Genomic DNA, 13,860 nt, shown 5'->3' with positions numbered 1-13,860 from the left:
TGGGTGTGACTGATTGACTAGCAGCTCAATGTTTACCTTTTCAAAGCACCTCCATTGTGTTTTCATTAGTGGCTCTTACCATGTCTCCCTTAGAACCGAGGGTACGAGCTTCTCCACAATCCCTTCAGCATTTATAGTTTGCAGCATTTTTGCTAATGGCCAATCTGACTGCTGTGACCTGATAGGTTTTTGTAATTTGGGTTTGCGTGACTTTAAAAATTCCTAAAATTCATCATTTTCCACGCCTTTTTCCTTTCTGTTAAAAATCAAGTGTGAGTACAACATATCTCTTGAAGCTGTCTTCTTGGAAGGTTGCCCTCTTTTGAATTTTTGGTGGATATTCGACCCCAGGATTTTTTTGGAGGGCAGATGTCATTACAGAACTGCAAGTTTGGTGAATATTTAGTGACCATTAGCACTGGGTTTAAAGCTGCTGTTGTGGGAAACGGCCACAAGGAGGCAGCATTTGTCCTTTCCCAAATCTGGGTACTAGGGCAGCAGAGCCTTTCTGGAAGTCGTGGTCCTAGGTTTTAAGTTAGAATGGAATGTGCCAGGAGGAACGCCCATAAGTTTATGTCTCATTACATCTTGGTTTTTAAAATTTATTTAATCGGGGTAATGATTAGATATTGTTTGTCCAGATGTACACAATCTGGTTCATTTGTACAATATATATGTCTATTCATGTTCAGATCCTCTTCCCATGTAAAATATTACAGTGTTCCGTAGACCTCCCTTGCTATATGGTCCGTCTTTTTGATATATGTTTATTATATGTATTTGTATACGTATGGTAACGTTAATCTTAATTTATCCATTCTGCCCACCTTTCCTTTTAGATAAGCATACTTAATTTCTAAGTCTGTGAGTGTCTTTCTCTGTGGAAATATGTTCATTTGTGTTAGTTATTAGATAACGCCTATAAGTGATATCATAGGATATAGGTCTTTTGCTTTCTGACTTACCTCATATTCTGTGATTATCTCCAAGCTCATCTATGGCACCTCAAATAGCAGTGTTTCATTGTTTTCCATGGCTAATATTCTATTGTGAACGTGGACCACTTCTTCTTCATCCATACATCTGTTGATGGACATTTTGGTGGCTTCACTGTCTTGGCTGTTGTGAATAAGGCTGCAGTGCAGCTTTTGCAGCCCGCGTCTTCTCGATTCTGGTCTTCTCAGGTGAGACGCCCAGTGGTGTGACCGCTGCATCGAATGGTATCTCAACTTTTACTTTTAATCGTAGCTCCTTTCTGTTCTCATTATTGGCTCTTACCACGTTACATCTCACCAGCAGCTAGAGGGTACACAGTTCTCTAAAACCCCTTCAGAATTTATTGTTTGTAGACCTTTTGCTGATGATCAGTCGACTGGTGTGAGTTGAAACCTTTTTGTACATTAGATTTGCATGAGTCTAATAATTCCTGAGGTTGAGCTTTCACCCATTTTCCTTTTTTTAAACAAGAGAGTGAGTCAAACTTACCTCTTCATACTATCGTCTTGAAAAATTTGCCAGTTTTGAATTTTATTGTCCATTCCCTACCTCAGCACAGTTGTTTAGGGCAGCTGTCCTTTGCAGCCCTGAGTCCTTGTGAATGTTAAGAGAACATTAGCTGTGGGCTTAACGCCGCTCTTGCGGAAAACGGCCACAAGGCAGCAGCATTTCTACATTTCCAACTCTGGGTTTTTGGGCAGCAGAGCCTTCCTGGAAGTCGTGTTAGTAGGCGGCAAATTAGCGTGGAATGTGCCAGGGCACATCCCCAAGAGCTTACATCTCCTGACTTCTTGTTTGTTTTATAAAGTTAATTTTTATTAATTATCAGAGCAAACTTGATAAAAATATTTTGTTTCTCCTAGGTGTACAGAATCTGGTTCATTATATCAATGTATCTGTCATTTATCTTTGCATTCTTTACCGTGTAGGTTATTACAGAGTGTTGCCTAGACCTCTCTTGGTATTCCATAGGTATTTTGTGATTATATATTTCATATGTATTAGTACATGTCTGTTAACCCTCATATCCTAATTCACACATTCCTTACACTTTTCCATTTGGTTAAACATAATTTTTTTTCTTAATCCATGCTTTTCCTTCTCTTGGAAATAAGTTCATGAGTATCAACTTTTAGGTAACACCTAGAAGTGATGTCATAGGATATCTGTCTTTCACTTTCTTTCTTTAATTTGAGTGATTATCTCGAGGTCCTTATATGGTGGTGCAAACGGCACTGTTTCATTGTTTTCCGTGGCTAATATTCCATTGTTTACATGGACCACTTCCTCTTTGTGCATTTTTCTGTTGATGGACATTTTGGTTTCTTCCAAGTCTTGGCTATGTTAAATATTCCTGCAGTACAGGATTGCCAGCCTGTGTCTTTTCCATTCTGCTCTGCTCAGGTGATAGGCACATCAAAGGACCTACCAGATCACATGGTAGCTCAATTTTTACCCTTAAACCCACCTCCATTATGTTCTCACTACTGGCTATTACCAGTTTACATACCCCCAGCAGCTGGAGGGTACACAGTTCTCTGAAACCCCTTCAGCATTTATTCTTTGTAGACTTTTTGCTGAAGAACATTCTGACGGCTGTGAGGTGAACATTTCTGTAATTGGATTTGCATGGCTTTATTCATTGCTGATGTTGCGCATTTTTCAATTTCCTTTTATTTTAAAGAGAAAAAAAGGAAAAGACAAAATGTGCGTAAAATATGCCTCTTGACATTGTCTTCTTGAAATGTTGACGTCTTTTGAATTTTCTGGTCGATTACGACCCCAGGACATTTTTTGAGGCCTGGTGTCCTTTACAGTGCTGCACATATTTTGAATATTAAGTGAACATTACCTCTTGGTTTAAAGCTGCTGTTGTGTGAAACAGCCACAAGGCGGCAGCATTTCTCCTTTACCAAATCTGGTTACCAGGGCAACAGAGCCTTAATGGAAGTCCTGTTCTAGGTTGAAAATTAGAATGGGATGTGCCAGGAAAAATTCCTTTCAGTTTATGTCTCATTATTTCTTGTTCATATTTTTAATTTAATTTTTATTTTTTATCGCAGCAAATTTGATTACAATGTTTTTTTTTTTGTTCTAGGTGTGCAAGATGTGGTTCTTTCACACACATACATATATCTATTCTTCTTTGGAACCTTTTCCCAGGTAGGTTATGACACAATGTTGAGTAGTCTTCTCTTGGTATTCCGTAGGTCTTTGGTGATTATATATTTCACGTGTGTTTCTATATCTATGTTAACCCCAATATCGTAATGTATCCAATCCTCACACCTTTCGATTTGGGGAACCATAAGTTTGTTCAATGAATCTGTGACTGCCTCTCTCTGTGGAAATATCTTCATTGTTATCAATTTTCAGGTAACACCTATAAGTGATATACGTTAGGTGTCTTTCGCTTTCTCACTTACTACAAGTTGCATGGTTACCTCTAGACTCATCTATGGTGCTGCAAATGGCATTGTTTCATTTTTTTCCCGAGCTAATATTCCATCTCTACATGTAACAGTTCCTCTTTGTCCACTCATCTGTTGATGGACTTTTGGTTGCTTCCATGTCTTGGCTATTGTAATACTGCTGCAGTGCAGATTTGCCTGCCTGTGTCTTTCCAATTATGTCTTCTTATGTTATAGGCCCAGGAGTGGGCCTGCTGGATCATATAGTAGCTCAATGTTTACCTTTTAAAGGCACCTCCACCCTGTTCCCATTAGTGACTCTTACCAGGTTACGTCCCACTTCAAATTAAGGGTATGCATTTCTCCACAACCTCTTCAGCATTGATCATTTGTAGTTTCTTTCCTGATGGTTATTCTGAATGGTGTGAGCTGATACCTCTGTGTGGTTGGATTTGCATGTGTCTCATAATCCTTTGAAATTGAGCTTTCAGGCATGTCCTTTTATTTTTCAAACGGTTATTACAGCTTAGTTCTTCAAATGGTTTTCTTGAAATATGTGCCACATTTTGAAATACTTTGGCCTTTACCTCCCGCAAAACATGATGAAGGCAGGTTTCCTTTACAGCCCTGCAGGACTTGTTCATATGAAGTGAAAATTAGCATAGGTTTTAAAGCTGCTTTTGCAGGTAATGGCCAGAGGGTGGAGCATTTCATAATTCTATGAAACGTAACTGAACACACAATATATATTTTTTCTTTTAAATTTCCATTGTTACTTTTTTAAAGTACAATTATAGTTGAAGTTCTTTGTAACAAGTGAAATTTAAAAAATTAAAGGAAAAGATAATATTTTACCACTTGCCATCCTTTCCCATTTACTGAAACGACCAGCATAATGTGTAGAGTTCTCATTTTATCCAGGTGTTCTATACATCTGGAATATCATGCTTCTCACTGTAGAAAAACAGATTTAGCTCTCACACTTTTTATAGGCTACATAACAGTCCATAGAACAGAAGTACCAACTATTTCAGACTTAGCTTTTTGAGGGACACTCAGGTTACTTTCTGTTTTATTTTGTTGTTCTTTTTCTGGGGGGGGCGTAGAGTTTATTATTTATTTATTTATTTTTGTTGTGTTGGGTCTGAGTTTCCGTGTGAGGGCTTTCTCTAGTTGTGGCAAGTGGGGGGCCACTCTTGATCTCGGTGCGCGGGCCTCTCACTATTGCGGCCTCTCTTGTTGCAGAGCACAGGCTCCAGATGCGAGGGCTCACTGGTTGTGGCTTATGGGCCTAGTTGCTCCATGGCATGTGGGATCCTCCCAGACCAGGGCTCGAACCTGTGTCCCCTGCATTAGCAGGCAGATTCTAACCACCGCACCACCAGCGAAGCCCCCTATTTTGTTGTTCTGCTAGTTTGTTTTAACCCAAGAAAATATTTTTTTAAATACAAAAAAACAAAATTAAGCTAGGGGTAAGGATTAGGGTTTAGGGTAAGGTTTAGGGTTAGGATACGGGTTAGGATTATTGTACGGCTTAGAGTATGGTTTAGGGTTATGGTTATGGTATGGGTTAGTGTTAGGGTACAGTTTAGGGTATGGCTATGGTTTAGTGTTAGGGTACGGGTTAAGGTATGGGTTAGTGTTAGGGTATGGGTTAGGATTAGGGTATGGTTTACATTCAGGGTTATGGTTAAGCTTAGTGTATGGGTTAGTGTTAGGTATGGGTTAGGGTAAGGGTTAGGGTTAGGTTTAGTGTTAAGGAAGGGGTACAGTTTAGGGTACAGTATAGGGAACAACAAAGGGTTAGGGTTAGGGTACGTGTTAGGGTACAGTTTAGTGTTAGTGTACGGGTTAGGATTAAGGTATGGTTTAGGGTAAGGTTTAGGGTTAGGGTTAGGGAACGGGTATGGTTTGGGGTACAGTTTAGGGTATGACCACGGGTTAGGAGTAGGGTAAGTGTTAGGGTACGGTTTAGTGTTAGTGTACAGGTTAGGATTATGGTACAGGATAGTGTAAGGGTTAGGGTTAGGGTTAGGGAATGGGTACAGATTAGGTTACAGGTTAGGGTATGACAACGGGTTAGGGTTAGGGTATGTGTTAGTGTATGGGTTAGGATTAGGGTACGGGTTACGTTATGGGTTAATGTTAGGGGATGGGTTAGGATTAGGGTACGGGTTATGGTACGGTTTAGGGAAAGGGTTAGGATATGGGGTAGGGTAAGGATAAAGTTTAGTGTATGGCTATGTGTTACTGTTAGGGTACATGTTAGCATATGGGTTAGTGTTTGTGTACAGCTTACGGTAAGGGTTAGGGTTAGGGAACGGGTACGGTCTCAGGTACAGGTTAGGGTACGGTAGCGGTATAGGGTTAGGGTACGTGTTAGGATGAGACTTCTTTGTAGTGCAGATTTGAATTTCCCGCTTGCTTGGTTGGCCAAAAAGGGCGTATGTGTTTTATCCTGAATATATTCAGGAAAAAACTCATACGCCCTTTTTGGCCAAGTGCATCGTTGCCGAAGATCTGCCGCATTTCATATGCTTTAAATGCAATTCCAATCTACCTCCTGAAATCTGTTTCCTGCAATTGTGCCTTGTTTCAAGTCCTCTTCACAGCCATACCTCAATATATTTTTGGACGATAGTTGTCCTTTATAACTCTGCAGGTTTGTGAATTGCAGTGCCCCTGAGCTCCTTTTTTCAACTCGCTTTCTGTGAGCTGGCCACAAATCAACAGGATTGCTTCAGGCCCTATTCTGGTTCCGGCACGGCACACTGAGTCTTTGGTTAATTCTACATCCTGGTGGGAAATTAGAGTGAAATGTGCCCGTCCAAACACCTACAGCTAGTCTCTCATTGGTTCTCCCTATTTCCGTTCATCCTCCGCAGAAATTGCAGAGTGTGCCAAACAGGAGGTTACAAGCACTGACTCTCCAAGTGGGGAGATTGTTAGTAAAGCGTCTGGAATGGCGAACCCGAGTACCAGCGGACGAATAATGAGATGCGTTTTAGAAACCTTGCCCGATCATACTGTGGACCATCCTCTGGGTTTCCCACGCATGTTTTAGCTGTAGGAAGAATCCCTTAAACATGGAGAGTTGGGACCCATGGAATGGGTAGCACGCAGTGCTACTTCAAAGGGTTTGCATTTGCTCACCGAACCTCACCAATCCTCACAGCCCCAAGTGTCCAGCCTTATGTCTCTCCCAGCTGTGGGTGTAGATGTGGTAAATCCAGGTTTCGTCACAAGCCCTGAACGAATTATTTAAGAATTTATCTCTCTTTCACTGTCTTTGTGTTTTGATTTTGAAATTTATTTTTATAATGGGGTTTAGCTGATTTTCACTGCTGTGTTTATGCCGCTCGATGCACACTTGATCCTCTTATGGAGACATATAAACACATAGGTTTTAAGATTCTTACTAGTCAGATATATTCTTCTGCAGTGAATAGGGGGTGTTGAGTCCACTTCGTTGAACAAGGAGTATATCTTGTCTATTACTGGCTTATGGAACGGTATCTGTGCTAATTTCAATCTCTGGTTTTATGCAGCACCCCAACTCACCTTTCCCCTTAAGCAAGCAAAAGTTTGTTTTCTAAATGTGAGACTCTGTTCTGTTTTGTAATTCAGTTCATGTGTAGCCAAGTTTACATTCCCTCTATAAGTGATATCTTATGACTAGTTTCTTTTTCTGTGTGACTTATTTCACTCAGAATCATCTTACCTAAATCCACTCATTATGCTGCTACGGGCCTGATGACATTGATTTCATTGCAGAGTGATATTCCATTCTATGTAAGTACCACAACTTCTTTATCCATTTTTCTCTTTCTGGGATACTTAAGTTGTTCCGTTGTCGAGGTTCTTGTAAACACAGCAGCCCTAAACTTTGGGGTGGCTGAGTCTTGTTGATTTTAATTTTCCTAAGCTATAGAGCCATAGGTGGAAGTGCCCGAGTCTCTGTAGCTTTGTTTTTTAGATGTTTCAGGAAACACCATACACTTCTCCAGAGTGGCTGTTGGCCATTTACATCCCGCCCATCAGCATAACAAGGCTCCCTGTTCTCCATGGCCTGTCCTGCCTTTCTGGTTTTTACACTTTTTTCAGATGGTCCATTTGACCGGTGGGAAGTGAGACTTCATTGTAGTGCGGATTTCCATTGCACGCTTCCTTGGTTGGCAAAAAAGGCCGTATGCATTTTTTCCTGGATATATTCAGGAAAAAACGCATGTGCATTTTTTGGCCAAGTGAATCATTGTCGACGTTCTGCCGCTTTTCATATGCTTTAAATGCAGTTTCCATCTACCTCCTGAAATATATTTCCTGCAATTGTGCCGTGCTTTCAAGTCCTCTTTGCAGCCTTACTTCAGTATATTTTTGGACGATAGCTGTCATTTATAACTCTGCAGGTTTATGAATTACAGTGCCCCTAAGGTCCTTTCTTCAACTCGCTTTCTTGTGAGCTGGCCGCAAAACCGCAGGATTGTTTCAGGCCCTAATCTGGTTTCATCACGGCACGCTGAGCCTTTTGTTAATTCCTCTTCCTGGTGGGAAATTAGAGTGAAATGTGACCGTCCAAACACCTACAGCTAGTCTCTCATTGGTTCTCCCTATTCCCGTTCAACCTCTGCAGAAACTGCTAACTGTGCTAAACAGGAGTTTTAAGGCACAGACTCTCCACGTGGGGAGAGTTTTAGTAAAGCATCTGGAATGGCGAACCCGTGTACCAAGGGACAAAAAATGAGATGCTTTTTAGAAACGTTGCCCGATCACATGGTGTACAATCCTCTGGGTTTCCCATGCATGTTTTAGCTGTAGGAAGAATCCCTTAAGCCAGGAGAGTTGGGACCCATGGAATGGGTAGCATACAGTATTACTTCAAAGGGTCTCCATTTGCTCACCGAACCTCACCAGTCCTCTCAGCCCCAAATGTCCTGCCTTATGTCTCACCCAGCTGTGGGTGTAGATGTGGTAAATCCAAGTTTCATCACAAGCCCTGAATGAATTATTTAAGAACTTTCTTTCCTTCACTGTCTTTGTTTTTGAAATTTATTTTAATAATGGGGTTTAGTTGATTTTCATGGCTGTGTATACTGCTCTACACACACTTGATTCTCTTACGGAGACATATAAATACATATGTTTTAATATTCTTATTGTCAGATATATTCCTCTGCAGTGAATAGGCGGTGTTGAGTCTAATTCGTTGAGCAAGGAGTATATCTCGTTTATTACATATTTGGCTTATGGAATAGTATCTGTGCTAATTTCAATCTCTGGTTTTACGTAGCACCCCAACTCATCATTCCCCTTAAGAAAGCATAAGTTTGTTTTCTAAATGTGAGACTCTGTTCTGTTTTGTAATTCAGTTCATGTGTAACCAAGTTTACATTCCCTCTATAAGTGATATCTTATGATAAGTTTCTTTTTCTGTGTGACTTATTTCCTTTGAATCATTGTACCTAAATCCGTTCATTATGCTTGTACGGGCCGGACGACATTGATTTCATTGCTGAGTGATGTTCCATTGTACGTAAGTATGAAAACTTCTTTATCCATTTCTCTCTTTCAAGGATATTTAATTTGTACCGTAGTCGAGACTCTTGTAAACAGAGCAGCCCTAAACTTTGGGGTGGTTGTTTCTTGTTATTTTAATTTTCCTGAGTTATAGTGCTATAAGTAGGTTTAGGGTTAGGGTTAAGGTTAGGGTTAGGGAACGGGTATGGTTTAGGATGCGACAATGGTTTAGGGTGAGCGAAAGTGTTAGGGTACAGGTCAGTGTTAGTGTACCGTTTAGGATTAGGGTAAGTGTTAGGGTAATGCTTCAGGTTAGGGTTATGTTTAGGGAATGGGGACGGTTTAGGGTAGAGGTTATGGTACGACAACAGTTTAGGGATAGCGTACATGTAAGGGTAAGGGTTAGTGTTAGCGTATGGGTTAGGATTAGGGGACGGGTTAGGGTAAGGCTTCGGGTAAGGGTTAGGGTTAGCGTTAGGGATAGGGGACGGTGACCGTTTAGGGAACAGGTTAGGATATGACAATGGTTGAGAGTCAGCATTCGTGTTAGGGTATGAGTTAGAGTTAGCGTATGGGTTAGGATTAGGGGACAGGATAGGGTAAGACTTCGGGTAAGGGTTAGGGATAGGGATAGGGGACAGGGAAAGTTTAGGGTACAGGTTAGGGTACGACAAGAGTTTAGGGTGAGCGTACGTGTTAGGGTATGGGTTAGTGTTAGAATATGGGTTAGAATTAGGGGACGGGTTAGGGTAAGGCTTCAGGTAAAGTTTAAGGTTAGGATTAGGGGACTGGGAAGGTTTAGGATACAGGTTAGGGAACGACGATGGTTTAGGGTGAGTGTACATGTTAGGGCATGGGTTAGTGTTAGCATATGGGTTAGGATTAGGGGACAGGTTAAGGTAAGGCTTCGGGTAAAGGTTAGGGTTAGGGTTAGGGGATGGGGAAGTTTAGGGTACAGTTTAGGGTACGACAATGGTTTAGGTTGAGTGTACGTGTTAGGGTATGGGTTAGTTTAGCGTACGAGTTAGGATTAGGGGACTGGTTAGGGTAAGGCTTCAGGTAAGGGTTAGGGTTAGGAGAGGGGGACAGTTTAGGGTACAGGTTAGGGTGTGACAGCAGTTTAGGGTGACTGCACGTGTTAGGGTATGGGTTAGTGTTAGCGTACGGGTTAGGATTAGGTGACGGGTTAGGGTAAGGCTTCAGGTAAGGGTTAGGTTTAGGGTTAGGGTTAAGGGATGGGGATGGTTTAGGGTACAGATTAGGGTACTACAACGGTTTAGGGTGAGTGTACGTGTTAGGATATGAGTTAGTGTTAGTGTACGGGTTAGGATGAGGGACAGGATGGGATAAGGCTTCGGGTAAGTGTTAGGGTTAGGCTTATGGGACTGGGACGGTTTAGGGTACATGTTAGGGTACAACAACGGTTTAGGGTGAGCATAGGTATTAGAGTACAGGTTAGTGTTAGGGTATGGCTTAGGATTAGGGCACGAGTTAGGGTAAGGCCTCGGGTAAGTGTTAGGGTTAGGGGACAGGGTCGGATTAGGGTACAGTTTAGGTTACGACAATGGTTAAGGGTGAGCGTACGTGTTAGGGTACAGGATAGTGTCAGCGTACGGGTAAGAATTAGGGGAAAGTTTAGGGTACGGCTTCCAGTAAGGGGTACGGTTAGGGTTAGGGAATGGAGACGGTTTAGGGCACAGGTTAGGGTACAACAAAGGTTTAGGGTGAGCATAAGTGTTAGGGTATGGGTTAGTGTTAGCGTACGGGTTAGGATTAGGGGACGGGTGAGGGTAAGGCTTCGGGTAAGGGTTAGGGTTACGGTTAGGGGACGGGGACGGTTTACGGTACAGGTTAGGGTACGACAAAGGTTTAGGGTGAGGCGTGTGTGTTAGGGTATGGGTTAGTGTTAGCGTACTTGTTAGGATTAGTGGATGGGTTAGGGTAAGGCTTCGGGTAAGGGTTAGGGTTAGGGTTAGGGGACAGGGACAGTTTAGGGGACAGGTAAGTGTACGACAATGGTTTAGGGTGCGCGTAAGCGTGAAGGCACGGGTTAGTATTATCGTACGTGTTAGGACTAGGGGACGGGTTAGGGTAAGGCTTCGGGTAGGGGTTAGGGTTAGGTAAGGGTTAGGGTTACTGTTAGGGTTAGGTGGACAGGGACGGTTTTGGGTACAGGTTAAGGTACGACAATGGATTAGGATAAGCATACGTGTGAGGGCATGGGTTAGTGTTAGCGTAAGGGTTAGGATTAGGGGACGGGTTAGGGTTAGGGTTAGGGGACAGGGATGGGGACGGTTTAGGGGACAGGTTAGGGTATGACAATGGTTTAGGGTGAGCGTACATCTGAGGGCATGGGTTTGTGTAAGCGTACGGGTTAGGAATAGGGGACAGGATAGTGTAAGGCTTTGGGTATGGGTTAGGGTTAGGGTTAGGCTTAGGGTTATGGTGAGGGTTAGGGGACGGGGACAGTTTAGGGGACAGGTTAGGGTATGCCAAGCATTTAGGGTGAGCGTACGTGTGAGGGCACGGGTTAGAGTTATCGTACGGGTTAGGATTAGGGGACGGGTTAGGGTAAGGCTTCGGGTTAGGGTTAGGGTTAGGGGACGGGAACGGTTTAGGGGACAGGTTAGGGTACGACAACGGTTTAGGATGAGCGTACGTGTGAGGGCACAGGTTAGTGTTAGCGTACGGGTTGGGATTAGGGGACGTGTTAGGGTAAGGCTTCTGGAAAGCGTTAGGGTTAGGGTTAGGGTTAGGGGACGAGGATGGTTTAGGGGACAGGTTAGGGTACGTCAACGGTTTAGGGTGAGCTTACGTGTAAGGGCACGGGTTAGTGTTAGCGTATGGGTTAGGATTAGGGGACGAGATAGGGTTAGGATTAGGGTTAGGGTTAGGGGACGGGGACGGTTTAGGGGACAGGTTAGGGTACGACAACGGTTTAGGGTGAGCGTACGCGTGAGGACTCGGGATAGTGTTAGCGTACAGGTTAGGATAAGGGGACGGGTTAGGGTAAGGCTTCGGGTAAGGGTTAAGTTTAGGGTTAGGGTTAGGGGACCGGGAAGGTTTAGGGGACAGGTTAGGGTACCACAATGGTTTAGGGTTAGGGTTAGGGGACGGGGACGGTTTAGGGGACAGTTTAGGGTACGACAATGGTTTAGGGTGAGCTTACGTGTGAGGGCACGGTTTAGTGTTAGCGTACGCGTTAGGATTAGGGGACGGGTTAGGATAAGGCTTCGGGTAAGGGTTAGGGTTAGGTTTAGGGTTAGGGTTAGGGGACGGGGACGGTTTAGGGGATTTGTTAGTGTACGACAACGGTTTAGGGTGAGCGTACATCTGAGGGCATGGGTTAGTGTTAGCGTAGGGATTAGGATTAGTGGACGGGATCGAGTAAGGCTTTGGGTATGGGTTAGGGTTAGGGTTTGGGTTAGGGTTATGATGAGGGTTAGGGGACGGGGACGGTTTAGGGGACAGGTTAGGGTACGTCAACAGTTTAGCGTGAGTGTACGTGTGAGGGCACGGGTTAGTGTTAGCGAACGGGTTAGGATTAGGGGATGGGTTAGTGTAAGGCTTCGGGTAAGTGTTAGGGTTAGGGTTAGGTTTAGGGGACGGGGACGGTTTAGGGGACAGGTTAAGGTTACGACAACGTTTAGGGTGAGAGTACGTGTGACGGCACGGGTTAGTGTTAGCGAATGGGTTAGGATTAGGAGATGGGTTAGGGTAAGGCTTCGGGTAAGGGTTAGGTTTAGGGTTAGTGTTAGGGGATGGGGCGGTTTAGGGGACAGGTTAGGGTATGACAACGGTTTAAGTTGAGCGTACGTCTGAGGGCACGGGTTAGTGTTAGCGTATGGTTTAGGACTAGGGGACGGGTTAGGGTAAGGCTTCGGGTAAGGGTTAGTGTTAGGGTTAGGGGAAGGGAAGGTTTAGGGAACAGGTTAGGGTACAACAATGGTTTAGGGTAAGCGTACGTGTGAGGGCACAGGTTAGTCTTAGCCTACGGGTTAGGATCAGGGGACGGGTTAGGGTAAGGCTTCGGATAAGTGTTAGGGTTAGGGTTAGGATTAGGGGACGGGGACGGGGACGGTTTAGGGGACAGGTTAGGGTACGACAACAGTTTAGGGTGAGCGTACGTGTGAGGGCATGGGTTAGTGTTAGCGTACGGGTTAGGATTAGGGGACAAGTTAGTCTAAGGCTTAGGGTAAGGGTTAGGGTTAGGGTTAGAGTTAGGGGACGGGGACGGTTTACGGGACAGGTTAGGGTACGAAAACGGTTTAGGGTGAGCATACGTGTGAGGGCATGGGTTAGTGTTAGCTTACGGGTTAGGATTAGGGGACGGGTTAGGGTAAGGCTTCCGGTAAGGGTTAGGGTTAGGGTTCGGGGACGGGGACGGTTTAGGGGACAGGTTAAGGTACGACAACGGTTTAGGGTGAGCGTACGTGTGACGGCGCGGGTTAGTGTTAGCGTACGGGTTAGGATTAGGTGACGGGTTAGTCTAAGGCTTAGGGTAACGGTTAGGGTTAGGGTTAGAGTTAGGGTTAGGGTTAGGGTTAGGGTTAGGGGACGGTTTAGGGGACAGGTTAGGGTATGACAATGTTTAGGGTGAGCGTACGTGTGAGAGCACGGGTTAGTGTTAGCGTACAGGTTAGGATTAGGGGACGGGTTAGGTTAAGGCTTCAGCTTAGGGTTGGTTAGGGGACGCGGACCGTTTAGGAGAAAGGTTAGGGTACGAAAACGGTCTGTGGTGAGCGTACGTGTTAGGGCACAGGTTAGTGTTAGCGTACGGTTTGGGATTAGGGGACGGGTTAGGGTAAGACTTCTGGTAAGGGTTAGGGTTAGGGTTAGGGGATGGGGACGGTTTAGGGGACAGGTTAGGGTACGACAATGGTTTAGGGTGAGCGTACATGTGAGGGCACGGGTTAGTGTTAGCGTACGGGTTAGGATT

The sequence above is a fragment of the Lagenorhynchus albirostris genome, chromosome 6, assembly GCF_949774975.1.
Source record: "Lagenorhynchus albirostris chromosome 6, mLagAlb1.1, whole genome shotgun sequence".
Lineage (NCBI taxonomy): Eukaryota > Metazoa > Chordata > Mammalia > Artiodactyla > Delphinidae > Lagenorhynchus > Lagenorhynchus albirostris.
Note: the sequence above shows the minus strand (reverse complement) of the source record.